Source organism: Pipistrellus kuhlii, unplaced genomic scaffold (genome assembly GCF_014108245.1).
Source record: "Pipistrellus kuhlii isolate mPipKuh1 unplaced genomic scaffold, mPipKuh1.p scaffold_m20_p_1, whole genome shotgun sequence".
Classification (NCBI taxonomy): domain Eukaryota; kingdom Metazoa; phylum Chordata; class Mammalia; order Chiroptera; family Vespertilionidae; genus Pipistrellus; species Pipistrellus kuhlii.
The window spans coordinates 25,530,918-25,544,497 of record NW_023425404.1 but is presented as its reverse complement, the minus strand read 5'-3'; positions in this window follow the sequence as shown (position 1 = coordinate 25,544,497).

The following is a 13,580-nucleotide window of genomic DNA, read 5'->3' as shown; positions in this document are numbered from 1 at the left end:
GGATGATATGTTGTCCTGGCCCAGTACAAAGCAGGTGAGGTGGAAAGGCTAGGAAGCAGTCAGATGTGAGTTCTATTCTCAGCTCCTCTAAGAATAAGCTGACACGAGCAATATCTATGACCCACCAGTTTTCCAGATGGTACTCAGGGAATTTTTTTCTAGCATCTTGGCAATGAATGTGATTCATCATCTAGTCTAACAGGTCCTCTCCTGTAAAAGCTGAACATATAATTATGACCCAAACTCTTCTACACAATTTTTCAAAAAAGAATTAAGTTTAAACACATTGTCAAGGAGAAAATGTTGTATATGGGTGTCACGGGCAAGATTTCCTTATGCTGCCTATGAAAAAAAAAAAAAAGATATAAATGGAGCTGATTCAAAATCACCCCCATTAAAGTGTGTCCCAAACCAACATGGGCTTAAAATGATTACTTCTTTCAGTAGAATTGAACTTCTTTGCAAATGCGACTAAGAAAACTGCCCTTTAATGTGGATCTAGTTTAAATTATTTAATGAATCCTTTTCTCAGTTAATTGGACATTAGGTTTGAGAATGAATGAAAGTGCTTCATGTGCTACATAATAGCTGAACAGTGTCTGTGGCAGGCAGCAGGACCGGCTGACAGTCTGAAAGAGACCATCCGTGGTCTGGTCCCGGCTTCAGGCCTGGGAAAACCCTTAGCCAAACAACTTGGGTTTTATTTTTAACTCGATGCACTGTGTTTAATGCAAAATGTATGGGCATTTCGGGAGGCGGCGTGCTCAATGGTGGGGAATAGCTTCCATCCCAGGGCGTTCATCTTGCAGCCTCGGGAGGCTGCTGTTATTTCCTGGGGGGGGGGGGGGGGGGGGGGGGGGGGGGGGGGAGGGCGTCTAAGGGAGTAGGCAGCAGAATGCAGAGAATCTGGGCAAATAAAGCTGTAGGAAGCAGCCCTTTGGTTAGATTAGAATAGGCTGCTTTATCCCGGAGGCTATGAGTGGGGCTGTGGGTGAAGTGCCAAGTCAGTTCTTGCCTACTCTGTGACTATTCGTTCACAGCAGGAGACAGAATTTAAAAGGCCCCAGCCTGCAAATGCCACCTTGGGAAAGGGGGAAAGCAGAGGTGTGCTGAGGGAAACCCACCTCTTCCTACTCACGTGGCGGCTACTTTCCACAATCTCTTCCTTCACCCAGAAAGCTGTTCTGAGGTGCTACTGTGTGCCAAGCACCTACTGTGTGCCAAGCACCTGGCCAAGACAAGGTCTCTGACCTGGACAAACTCATTTTTGGTAGGCCTGATTCTCATCCAGATACTTAAGGCATGAAATAAAAACTGTGGTGCTTAAAGTATGTAGCAAGTTCGGTGGGAACAGGAAGGACAGTGTGTCTCAATATTTGGGAACGCCAACTTAACTCATTGTTGCAAACACATTGTGTGCCTGCACGGAGTGTCCAGTCCAGTGAGCCAAGAAGGATTTTGAGAGATGTGTCTTGTGTGGTGAAGAGGAAAGAAAAAGAGAAAAGTAAAGGAAATGGGTGAAGACACAGACACTTGGAAATGTATGGAGTGCTGAGATAATTGTAAGAAATTTTGTGTGTGTGTGTGCATTAGAGACTACGTGTGACAGGATACTTGAGGCCCTTTTCAAGGCTTTTTTATGCGATGCCATACAAAAGTTTGTTTTATATCCTGTAGAAGCTGGAAGCTAAAGAACTATTTAGGTGGGTAAAATGAGCATAACCGCATTTTAGAACAATTACTCTGGCAGTCAGAGAAGAGGAGGAGGGGTGTCACATAGGTTGCTGTGGCCAGTGAAGATGAGTGCACTAGGAGGCTGTGCCTACCTGTTTGAATGGCCTCAGAAAGGTCAAGAAGGCCAACGACCAAAAGCAAGGTCACTGGATTTGGCCGTTAGGTCAGTGCGGACCTTCCAGACAGCGCTCTGGATGCCACCGGATGGCCCTGGCTTAAAGAGGCATTTACAGGGAAGCAAAGCGGAGGCTCTAATTGTCCAGAGCACGGTCACCCTTCTTGTGGTTGTTCTCTGGTGAGTGTGGTTTGCTTTTTAAGGAAAAAACCCGAAAGGAAATAACAGGAGTCCTCATGGTCCCCGGTGGACTTGATTGGCAATTGTGTTGGCATGAGGTTTGTCCTTTAACAGCAAGAACCCAGCAGTCTCTGAGGCTTCATTTAGTTCAGTTTGGGTTGCCTGCTCTCTCGAACTTGCAGGGAGTATCCCTATGTTCGAGTTTTCGAAATGCCATTTGCACGTCATTCCCATGTCTCCAGCCATGGCTCTCATCTTCTGAGGATGAACCAGGAAAACTCTCCCCAGTTCCGATGGGGCAGGGAGGAGTTCTCACTTGCTGTACCAAGCCCCTAATAATCCATTGGAACGTCTGTAAAGATGGAGTGAGGCCCCAGGGACCCTGTCCCATGACTCCAGTTCTGGGTCTCCACCCAGTGATAGAGCCAGCCTGTTTTTCTGACACCAGAACCCAGCTAGCTCTTTGCTATAATCAATGTTTCCATTATTTTCCAAAACAAACATGCTGATGGTCATTTGCAAAAACAAAAAAATGAAAGTTTTTCCACCCCTAGGTGCAGTGCATGTATTTTTGAAAACAAAGGGTTTAGCAAAGGCATTTAATCTAATCTCTGCTTACTTTGTAATTTGTCTGGGCCGTTAGACCTTCGAAGGCATTTATGTTTTTTTCCCTCTTAGATTCAGTTGAATTCTCCCCACACCCTTCTGGCTTTGTTCAGAATTATCGAGCAGAGTGGCTCGAGGAGAATAGGACCTTATTGTATCACATTTCGGGAACGAGCTGGGGAAACAGGAGCCAAGCCTGGAAATGAAAACGTCCTTGTATAATAAATGCCCAGCAGAAGATAGGAGTTAAAACACACAGCTGTTGCGGTGCCAGGAAATTGTCTGCCCTCTCTGAGCACACTGTGCAGGGCTAGTTTGCACGGAGACCAGGTTTTAAAAACAAAAAAAAAGTGCCGTTCTCCTTGCTCCAATGAAATGTCATTTCATAAATAACTGCTTGGAAGATAACCCTGCCTTTTTGTAGCCATGGAAATGGATAGCTGAACGCCCCCTGAAAACCTCAGGCCGCATACCTGTTTAATGTAAACAAGATTTATTTAGTCTGGGTTATTTGTAATTTTATTTCAGAGAGAAATGACTAATTAAGAGTTGTGTCGATGTCACGATCAAAGCTAACTTCTTGCTGCTCGGGGGTGTCAGATTCAGGCACGCTGTTTATGTATCCACTGGGCTAAATGAGTGCCATTATCACTTCGGTAAAGCTTAGCTATTACTGTGTTCTCTGCGAAGGAAACCAATTATAATGTCTGCTGGACGGTATATTAAATGACACTATTTAATTAAAGCCTAATCTCCCTCCGAATGAACACTATTTTAAATTATTGCACATTATTTCATTCAATTACTGCAAACCTCTGTACATTTTTAAGTGCAGGAAAACCTCATCTGGCACCCTGACCGCTGGGAAGAATAATTGCTGTTCTGTCTCGCGCTTGGTGCTCCGTGCCCAGTAGCAGTCAATCCAGGACACACATCAGCTCAGGAGCTCTTTGGATTTTAAAATATTTCAGATTTGTTTCTCAAGCCTCTAGGCAGCAAAGAGCCCTATTCTCCGAGTGCCAGTGGTTCCCTCCAAGGACTGGCGGATAATGGAGGCCCCTAAAAAGAATATGTTTAGAGGAATAAAGCCATTAAAGAAATACAATTCCCATGCCAGGAAGGGAGCGGTGTAACTGACAGGATAGCAATTTGTTTCGGGTGAGTATCTCTTAAGGGAATGCAAGAATTAAAACGGACTTGGCAGTGAACTGGAGAGATAACCTCTAATAGAAAGGAACATTCACATGCTAGAAGGAGACATGAGTCAAAAGGAGGGAGCTATTCTAATAAAAACAAGGGGAGAGCCAAATGTGAATGGATTTTCATTTCTTGCAGCCACTTAATTTAACTATGGAGAAATGTTGGCACACATTTGAGTAACAAAGAGCAAGAACCACTAGCAAATATCAATAGCATGCTGCTTCTGTAGCTTTATAATGCCAAGGAATATGTAGTGTGTGGATATTGTGTGTTGACCAGCCTAATGGGTCATCAGTAAGATCCCAGGGATGGGAAATAGCAGGGATGTGTCCCAGAGAATGAAGGCTCATACTCCGGAACCCAGACTGTGAGTAAGGAAGTACGACCTCCATCCTAGGACCTAGCATCATGTCTCGCTCACATGAAATTCTTTGCAAATGTATTTTAATTCCCTCAAACTGTAATCCTAATGTGGGAAATGAATTGTCCAAGCTGATCTGTATGTCCTTTGGCCAGTCCTTGTTATGTGTGGCTTATCTGAGCCTAGATTTTGACCTAAGGAATGGCGGTTGTCAGTGGAGATTATAAAGATGCTCAGAGCATAGTGCAGGTATTGTCCAGGCATAAACAATCTTGGTCTGTTTGTGCAACTTCATGGATTTTGTTCCTTTGGTGTTACTATGAGTAATTTTAGATTCACAATGAAAGTGAGAGGAAGGTACAGAGATTTCCCCTACGCATCCCTAGCCTCCCCCATTATCAACAACCTTCATTATTCGTTACAGTTGATGAACCTACATTGATTGGCACATTATAATCACCCAAAATGCATAGTTTACCTTAGGGTTCACTCTTGGTGTTTTACATGCTGGGTGTTTGGACAAATGTAAAATGATATGTATCTACCATTATAGTGATAGTTAAGATAGAAGAGACCCTGCCCAGGAATACTCAAATCCAAATTCCCAGTCTACCTTTGCAACCACATAGAATTGAGCAACTTGTTTTCCTCACCTGTAATGCAAAGTTAACAATACACCCTTCATGGGAATCCTGTGAAATTTAAGAGAGTAATTTTAGTACCTGCCATATAATAAATAATAAATATCACAAAATATATAATGATGTTGCTTTACATAATGATGGTTTGACTCAGAGGCTGGGCATATAGTTTATACATATAATAATAATGATTTATTGAAAGCAATACTTAAGAACCAGTGAAAATTAATGCCAACTTGTATGGGACAGTACAGTACACTTTAACCTCTACATACACTCATATGCATAAACACAAATGCAGCCTTTTAAAGGAAGGCGTACTCCTTGTCAAGGATGTCCCATAATTGGAAAGGGCAGGGGGAGTGCTCCCTGCACTGGCAGAGTCTCCAGGATCAGGCCAGGAATTATTAGATGCAATCATCAGGTTGAGTTACTTATACAAAGCCAGTTATTTGCCATCTGCCATTTGGAGACGTGCCCTTAGGCCCTGCTTGGATACCAGCCCATTGCTATGCAGCAGGGGAAAATGTTTCTGTCCAAATAACTTATCTCCTTGGTTTCAAATTCTAATGTGAGAAAGGACTGTCAAATAGATGCTCTGTCTTAATGATAAAAGAGATGATGGACATTCATTGTCCTTCTTATGGGTAGAGACAATGGATAGGGCATGCAGCTTGAGGTTTTTAAGATAGAGAGCTGTAGAATAAAAATATTTGGAAAACTTAAACTTAGTCAAAGATAAGATAAACTCGGTAGAAATTTAGCCAAATGGGAGAAGAAAGCCCTTTTCAGTAGGCAGTGGGGAGTGTGTAAGATTGAAAATGATCAAACAGTGTTAAGATACTGTGTGAAGTATGTTATGTACAACTCATGTGGTCTAACTGAAATAAAAATGAGGGTCAATATGCAGAGGCCTGGGCATGCCCTGGTGTGAGGTAGGTAATGGCTAGGCAGTGATCCAACGAGGAATGTGTAAGAGAAGAGGCCAACCATGCTCTGTGTCTGTGGTCAATGGGGCTTTTGTGGTTATTTAACTCCAATGTATGAATAAGGTGACTGAGCCAAGTTCACTTGGCTGGCAAATGGAGGAGCCAAAGATCTGGGTTGCTTCTCCAATGGCCTATTGTTTTGATAGGTAAATAGTATTAAGCTCATCTACTCTTCCCTCTAGGAAATTGACTCCTAATCAGTCTTCTGTTGAACTTCTCTTCCCTGACCCTAACCCAAATTTTCATCTGCTCTTTGAAGATTATCACCTGTATTTCTGTCTAGCATCTTGAGTGTGGGATGTCTAAAATATTTTATTTCCCATTCCCTCTCCATCCTGATCCCAACACCCCAGTTAGGGTTCTTTCCTCCAACTTTCCTACTTCTAATGGCACCATTTCCCAGTCTTCCAGCCTCAAGTATTCAGAGTTACTATCCCTAATTTTCTTACTTAACTCATCCTTCCCTACCTTCTTTGCCCAGTTCATGTCCAATATGCATTTTATTTTCCATTAGTATCTCAGATCTAGACTTCGTAATCTCATGCTATATACATACTATTCCAATGAATTACATACTTGCCCTACCTTCCCATATTTTCCTGCTCTGACCAATCCACATTATTTCCAAATGATTCTTCCTAGACCACTGCTTTGACCCTATCTCTTCCATGACTAAAAACTTTCAATGGGTCCCAAGTATAGGACCTTGCATGTATCCTTGTTGAAATTCACTTTGTTACATTTGACCAACATTTTCATCTATCTGGAACTGTTTACATAATTGATCTCTCCCTTTATGAATTCGCTCTGCTGATGGGAACTACATATCCTGGGTAGTTCTATTTTTCTACCCAGCGAGGTTATACACCCCTTGAGAATAAGAGTTTAGTCTCAAGCTGTCTTATTTTCCCCACAGAATTCATAGTGAGTGCTTCACATATACTTATTGATATATTATTTATTCAGCTAATATGATTACAAGATATTGTGGGAAAGAGAGGAAGCAGCCTAGATGGTGAAAATCAGAGGTTTTCATAATTTCACAAATTCAGAAGGAGTCAGCAGAGGAGACATTTAGAGGTTGGTAGAGTAGGACAGATTCAGAGTGGGCATGGGTTATTTTTGCCACATGAGACCTTTCCCTTCCTCTGCTGGCAATAGCAATCCCCCTCTTCACCCCTTCTGGCCATTCTTCTCAATCAAGACCCTGTGTTCCAAGCCAATGGTTGAGCATACTCCCTGTCCTGACATACTGATTGGTTCAGATTTGAGCCAGTGCAGTTCAATACCAGGACTAAACACCTCTTGGGAGAAACTTCTTCTCCTGTGCTCCTCAGATAGGAAGTAGACAGGAAGCTCTGGCAGTCTTCGTGATACCAGGAGGGCAGGCCTGTCAGAGATGGAGCCAGTAGAGAATGTTAGGGAGCTGAGGGTGCAGGGAAACGTGGTCCTGGTGGTACCACTTGGTCCCAGACCCAGCAATTATTAAAAGCCATCTAGATGAGGATTTTATTTCCATTTCTTAATTCAATATATCCCCTTTTCTGCTTAAGTCAGCTCCAGTTGTATATTCTGTTATTTGCAACTGGAAGATAATTGAGGAACTCGGTATCCAGGCTAGAGATTTAAGGCTGTGTTCTTTGGAGCACAGAGGCCCTCAAAGTGGGTCCCGTAGTAGAAGCTCCACAAAATGCTGCCAGGCCCCTCGCCTCTGTGAATTGCTAGTCTCCACACTAACATGTAAGGCATTTAGGTTTGAATTTAGGATTCCTTGACTGAAAACCTTTTTCTTCCCACTTTCAAACACAAGTTTATTCTAACCCTTTTATTCAAGCTCAGAAACATCATGTGACTTTCTCAAGATCCCACACTAACTAGATAGCAGAGCTTCAAAAATCTTGGTCCCACATTATTTCTTCTGAAAACAAAAGAAAAGAAAACACACACACAACAACAATAACAACAACAACAACGAGTAGGACAAATAAAACTGATAATAATGCCCAACCTTTTATCAATCACTTGGCCACATGCTAAGAGCTCTACCTGTATTGTCACATTTAAGTCTCTGTGGGGCTATATGAAGGGGACACGATCTCTACCTCCATTTCAAGGGCTGGAGACCTGGAGAGCTTGTTAGCCTTTGGTTACCCAACTAGTAAGCACCAGGGGTGTGACTCTTCTTTAAGGTAATCTGGTCAAGAACTTTTGAAGCACACATGAGAAAAGTGAGGTGGGAGTCAGTGAACATAGTTGCACTGCCCATATCCCATAGCTAAGTGAGTCCTCCTGCAGCTGCAGGCGAAGATGGTTTCCAGCACTCCACAGCCTCCCTCCTCCGGCACTTGCAGCCACGTCTTCTCTGCCCCAGAGCTTTCTCCTGCTCGCTCCCCACCCTCCAAACAGTAGTGGAGTACCAGGGAGCTCATTTCCCTGGGGCAGCCCCCACCAATGGGGGCTGAGAGTTGGTGGATAAGGCCCCATCTCTCTGTCCTCAGGTGGGTGATTCCACATGGTTTCTTGGAGGGTCCCCAGGATAGTCTTTGGTTACCCAACTGGAAAGAGCCAGAGGTGTGATTCTTCTTTAAGGCAATAACCTTCTCATCGATGTACAAGTTATCAGTTTTCTCCATCCCCTACCTCACATCCCACTAACTCAATTCTCCTCCCAGAGATCACTGGTCAAATAAAGTACTTGTATACTCAAGTCTTTATTTCAGGGTGTCTTTGGGGGAGACAATATTTAAATCCTATTCAGCCCTTGAATGTTCTGTTTAAGGGGGTGGCACTATAAGAATTCTTCCTAACTCTCCTAGAGGGAACAAGGGGAAAATGTGAAAAAGGATGTTTACAAAGATGAATGTTTTCCGTGCAAAGAGCTGTAAGGAAAGTGAAGAAAGAAATCTTTATAATGTCGTTTGCAGCACCTTGAGAGCAGCACCTTTTGGCACTTAGACCTTCCACGGGGCTAATGGTAGGTGGGCACATGCTCCAGCCCCCGGATGAAGGGAGGGGGTGGGTGGGAGAACACAGGATTCCCTCTTTCCTTCAGTATGACTCAGATATTCCTTTGTTTTGCGCATTTATCTCATTCAGAGCGAGCTGAGGCTCCTTGTCTCACACTATTTCAAAGGCTCTGACAATGGGAGGTAACAGGAGCACTTTGCTGTATTCCCAAGGAGCTATTTGAAGCCTAATCCTTCAGCATTGGTTCTAATATGTTTTCCCAAGGAGCTGCTTTCATTAATTTTTATATTCACTCTCCAGATAAAAGATTCTGGTGACTTTCTAGATACCTTGAAGGCATAATACCACCATTTTGGGTTTTAAGCATACTATTTTATTTTAAGAAAAAGAAAAAGGTTGCAGGTTTGATTCCCAACCAGGGCACACACCTAGATTGTGGGTTTGATCCCCAGTTGGGACATGTACAAGAAGCAACCAATTGATGTTTCTCTCTCTCTTTTCCCTTCCTATCTCTCTAAAATCAATAAAAACATATCATCAGGTGAGAATTAAAGAAAAAAGAATGGATGCTCTAGAATCTAGAGAAAGACCCCTTCATTTGGTGTTTCAGGGAAGGGGCTTGTCTTGGAAGGGTAGGGCAGACTCAAGACTAGTCAGACTGTGGGCTCTCCTTAACCTGGCTTAATTGTGACATCAGATTCAGAAAACCATTAAGTGGCTTGTGCAGTAGATTGCATGTGGATGGTCCCCAACAGACATTTACTTAGTCAAACTGGAAATATGTCATAAGCTAAATATATCATAAAAAGTTTTTAATTAACATTAAAAACAATAAAAATAAAAAAACAGTAACCATGAGTTAACTATAAGAAGGAGCACTGTCCCTTCAACCTGGATTAACTGCTTGAGAGTATTTGTGTGTGAGTGTGTGTATATGTCTGTGTGTGTCGGGGGGGGGGGGAGAGGGTGGGGAGGTGTCTGTGCACACACATGATTCATGTCTGAGCGAATATAAGAGTCTCATATTATCTTATCAGACTCTTGTGAGCTTCGAACAGCACGGCTACCTGTTTCAAAAGTTACATGGATTCCCTCAACACAGGGCTTCTGAGTTCAAATACTAGTTCTGCCTTCATGGTTGTGTTATCTGGGGCATGCCACTTAACTTCTCTGAAACCCACTTTTTTTTTTTAGACACAAAATTAGGATATAGTTTACCTTAGCCATAGGCCTCTAGAAAGCAGACCCAAGGCAAGGATTAGAGGGCTGAAGCTTCATGTGAGAAGCACAAAGCCAGAGCCAGGCGGGCAAAGGGAAAATGGGAAGTGAGGCAAGGAAAGATGAGAAAACGTGTGATGTGATGTGCTACGGTGCCAGCAACATTCTACAGTAAGTTGTTCAACAGGAGTATTCCCCGGAGTGTTTATGATCAGAAACAGCATCTCGAGCCATTCATGGAAGGGGAAAGGAGAAGGGCCTGTTCATTCTGTTTCCTCCTAGCTCATGGCTCCCGTTGATCTTATTGGGACAACATCTCTCCAACTTGTCAGGCGCCCCATCTAGCCCCTTGATGACTCCTCAAAGAGTCTGCAGTGTGGTGCTTAGACTCAGGATGGCAGTGGAAGGAAAGTCAGAGCAGAGACAGCTCAGCATGCGTGATGCTGTACTCCGATGAGCCAAGGGTCCTGGGCAGGACACCAGTGGACCTGCCAGCAGTCGTAAAGTCTCAGGATGCCTTCAGAAAGAAGCCGGTGGTCAAGGGAATTGGGAAACTGTACAGTTGGTGCCCAAAACACGCAGGTACCTACCTCACTGGGCTTTTGTCAGCACCGAATTCACGAAGAATATTGAGAACAATGCGCACCATTTCAGTGGCCTCTGAAACAGAGGACTTGAGTTGTTTGCTTTGCAGCTTATCAACTATGTAAACACAGGCAAGTTATTTTCTTTAAACCTCAGGAGCCTCGCTGTAAAATGGAAGATAATGATTGCACCTATTTTATAGAGTTGTTGGAAGGACTAAATGAGACGAAGTGCTTGGCATGGTGCCTCATGTGTGGTAAGTGGCCCATAAATATGTGGGATGATGGTGATGATAATGCTGGTGAAGACTCAACGGTGCCTCGTGTGAAGCAAAAATGTTCTTCCCTGGATTCCTGGGTTCCTAAAGCAATTCTTCTTTAGTGTCAATTATGTAAAATTGTCTAAGAGGAAATCACTGGTATCTGGCATTTTTCAATTTCTGTTTCCCTATTGCGCTGTTGTTGTGCCTGAATCATATTAGACTTGATTTCAATTTTTCTCAAAACTGTGCTTGCTGGAAATGTACCCAGTGGCTGAACAGGACTGCGGCGGCTGCTCTGAGAATATTCCTCCTCACACTATCAGGCAGCAAGATCACTTAATAAATCTTGAGCCTGGTCTGAAGTTTAATGACTTTGAAGGCAGCCATAGTCGACCAGTCAACCAAAGACACATCAACGTTATTAATAAGATTTTGTGGAGTCCTTATCTACTTATGCATCAGTGGGCACCGTGGCAACAGAACCCCTCTTTGTGCTGTCCACGAATGCATTCGATTTCTGGTGTCGGCAACACTTTCCAAGGACAGATGAATTTGTGTCCTCAACTGCAGGTGAGCTAAGCGACTGTCATCACTCAGGGCTGAAACGTCTTTCCTTATGAAAAAACAACTTATGAAATGTACTTGACTTCAGACACATTATGTGTTTTCTTGGGAGAAACTGCAAAACAAGTTATTGAAACAACTTGATGTGGATCCTAAATTTCCTAGGTCTTTAGGATCCACCCCAGCAAACCAGGTTTCAGTGTGCGCTACCCCTGATTCAGAATAGGAGACGAGGGCAAGGTGCAGGAGCAGGGGCACTTGCAAGAAGGAGGCACACAAAGCCATTCCCCTAGCCTGAGAGTCCTGCCCCTCCCCCAGGGACTCCTCAGCCTGTGCGCCCCCTTCACTCAGCTCAAGTGCCCCAACTAGAGACCCAGCAATAGATACACATAGACCTCTCAGTTGTTTCCAAAAGCTGTTATTTTCTTGGACCCAAGAAAGTAAATTCTCTATCAGGGGAAATAATTTTCTTGCAGGCTAATGCAGCTATGTATCAAAAGGTGCTAGATCCGAAACTGGTTCGGTTAAGTGGATAGAGCGTCGGCTCACAGACTGAAAGGTCCCAGGTTTGGTTCCAGTCAAGGGCATGTACCTTGGTTACAGGCACATCCCCAGTAGGAAGGCGATGTGCAAGAGGCAGCTGATTGGTGATTCTTTCTCATCGGTGTTTCTCTATCTCTCTCTCTTCCTCTCTGTAAAAAATCAATTATATATATATATAGTGCTAGAGATTGGTAATAAAAACCAATGGACTTAGGGTCACTCAGACAAGAGTGTTGTGACACTCACAACTTTAGGACCCTGAGTCTGTGATCCTTCATTTTACTATTTCTAAAATAGTGCTGGTGATGAAAAAGAAGGTGACGATGATAATTACCCTTCATGAGAACTTACAATGCCCTGAGAACAGTGCTAAGTGCCTCATGTACCTCCTTTCACTCATCTTCACAACCCTTTGAGGTGTGTACTATGAAAGCAGATAGTGTTCTGTATGTAGTAGTTACTCTAACACCTACTGCTAATGCCACCATCGCTATTTTTCCAGAAAAAGCTTTCACTCCCAGGCGCAGGCACTGATGCTAGAATGTGGCAGGTATGCTCGCCTGGCTCCCAAGGCGCCAAAGCCTTTCTTGTTCTCGTGCTGGATGTGTCTGAGATGTGCTGATCTAGAAGCTACTTGGTTCCCTACTCATTTTTCTGAGACTTGTGCAGTAGCACAGTTTTGTCTTATAGCATTGAGGGATGCTGCTCTGCTCTGCTCCAGGTTTACTCACCAAAAAGACCCAGATCAAAAGGTGTTTTATAGAATCTGGCTGCTTTAAAGACATAAAATAAATAAATAAATAAATAAATAAATAAATAAATAAATAAATGCCACAATGACAAAAATAATCTTTCCATTGAGTCAGAAGTTCCTCTGACTTAGGTATTGAATTTTCTTGACATCGTCTGGGGATGTTGTAATTCAAGCTGTTCTTTGTGCAGCAATAGCATTGCGACACCAGCTCTATTTTACCAGTGAGCAGCTTTCTCTCTCTCTCTCTTCTCTCAAATATATTTTATTGATTTTTTTTTTACAGAGAGGAAGGGAGAGGGATAGAGAGTTAGAAACATCGATGAGAGAGAAACATCACTCAGCTACCTCCTGCACACTCCCTGCTGGGGATGTGCCCGCAACCAAGGTACATGCCCTTGACTGAAATCAAACCTGGGACCCTTGAGTCCCCAGGCCAATGCTCTATCCACTGAGCCGAACTGGTTAGGGCATGAGCTGTTCTCTTAACGCAGGTGCCTGAGGGCTGGCGGTCCTGATCCAGGCAAGACGGCCAGCCTCGGGGAAGGCAAAATCTCTACGGCAGAAGACAATATAATACCCATTTCCAGCCATGGCAGTAATGTTTCAGTGGTGATTTAATTTAACCCATAATGCATAGCCTTCCAAATTACAGTATGCTAAACATCTAGCAAGCTATCTCACACAATTAAACAGGCTGTGTAGCAACCTTCGAATGCTAGTTACTGACAAAAAGAAGCTGTGTTTATCACAGGTAGTGTCATTAGATTCTAAACTCCTGAACCCATCCTGAAAAACATCACAGACATTGCATTACTCATCTTTTCTGAACAAATATAGTTAAAAATTATAACTTTCTACAAT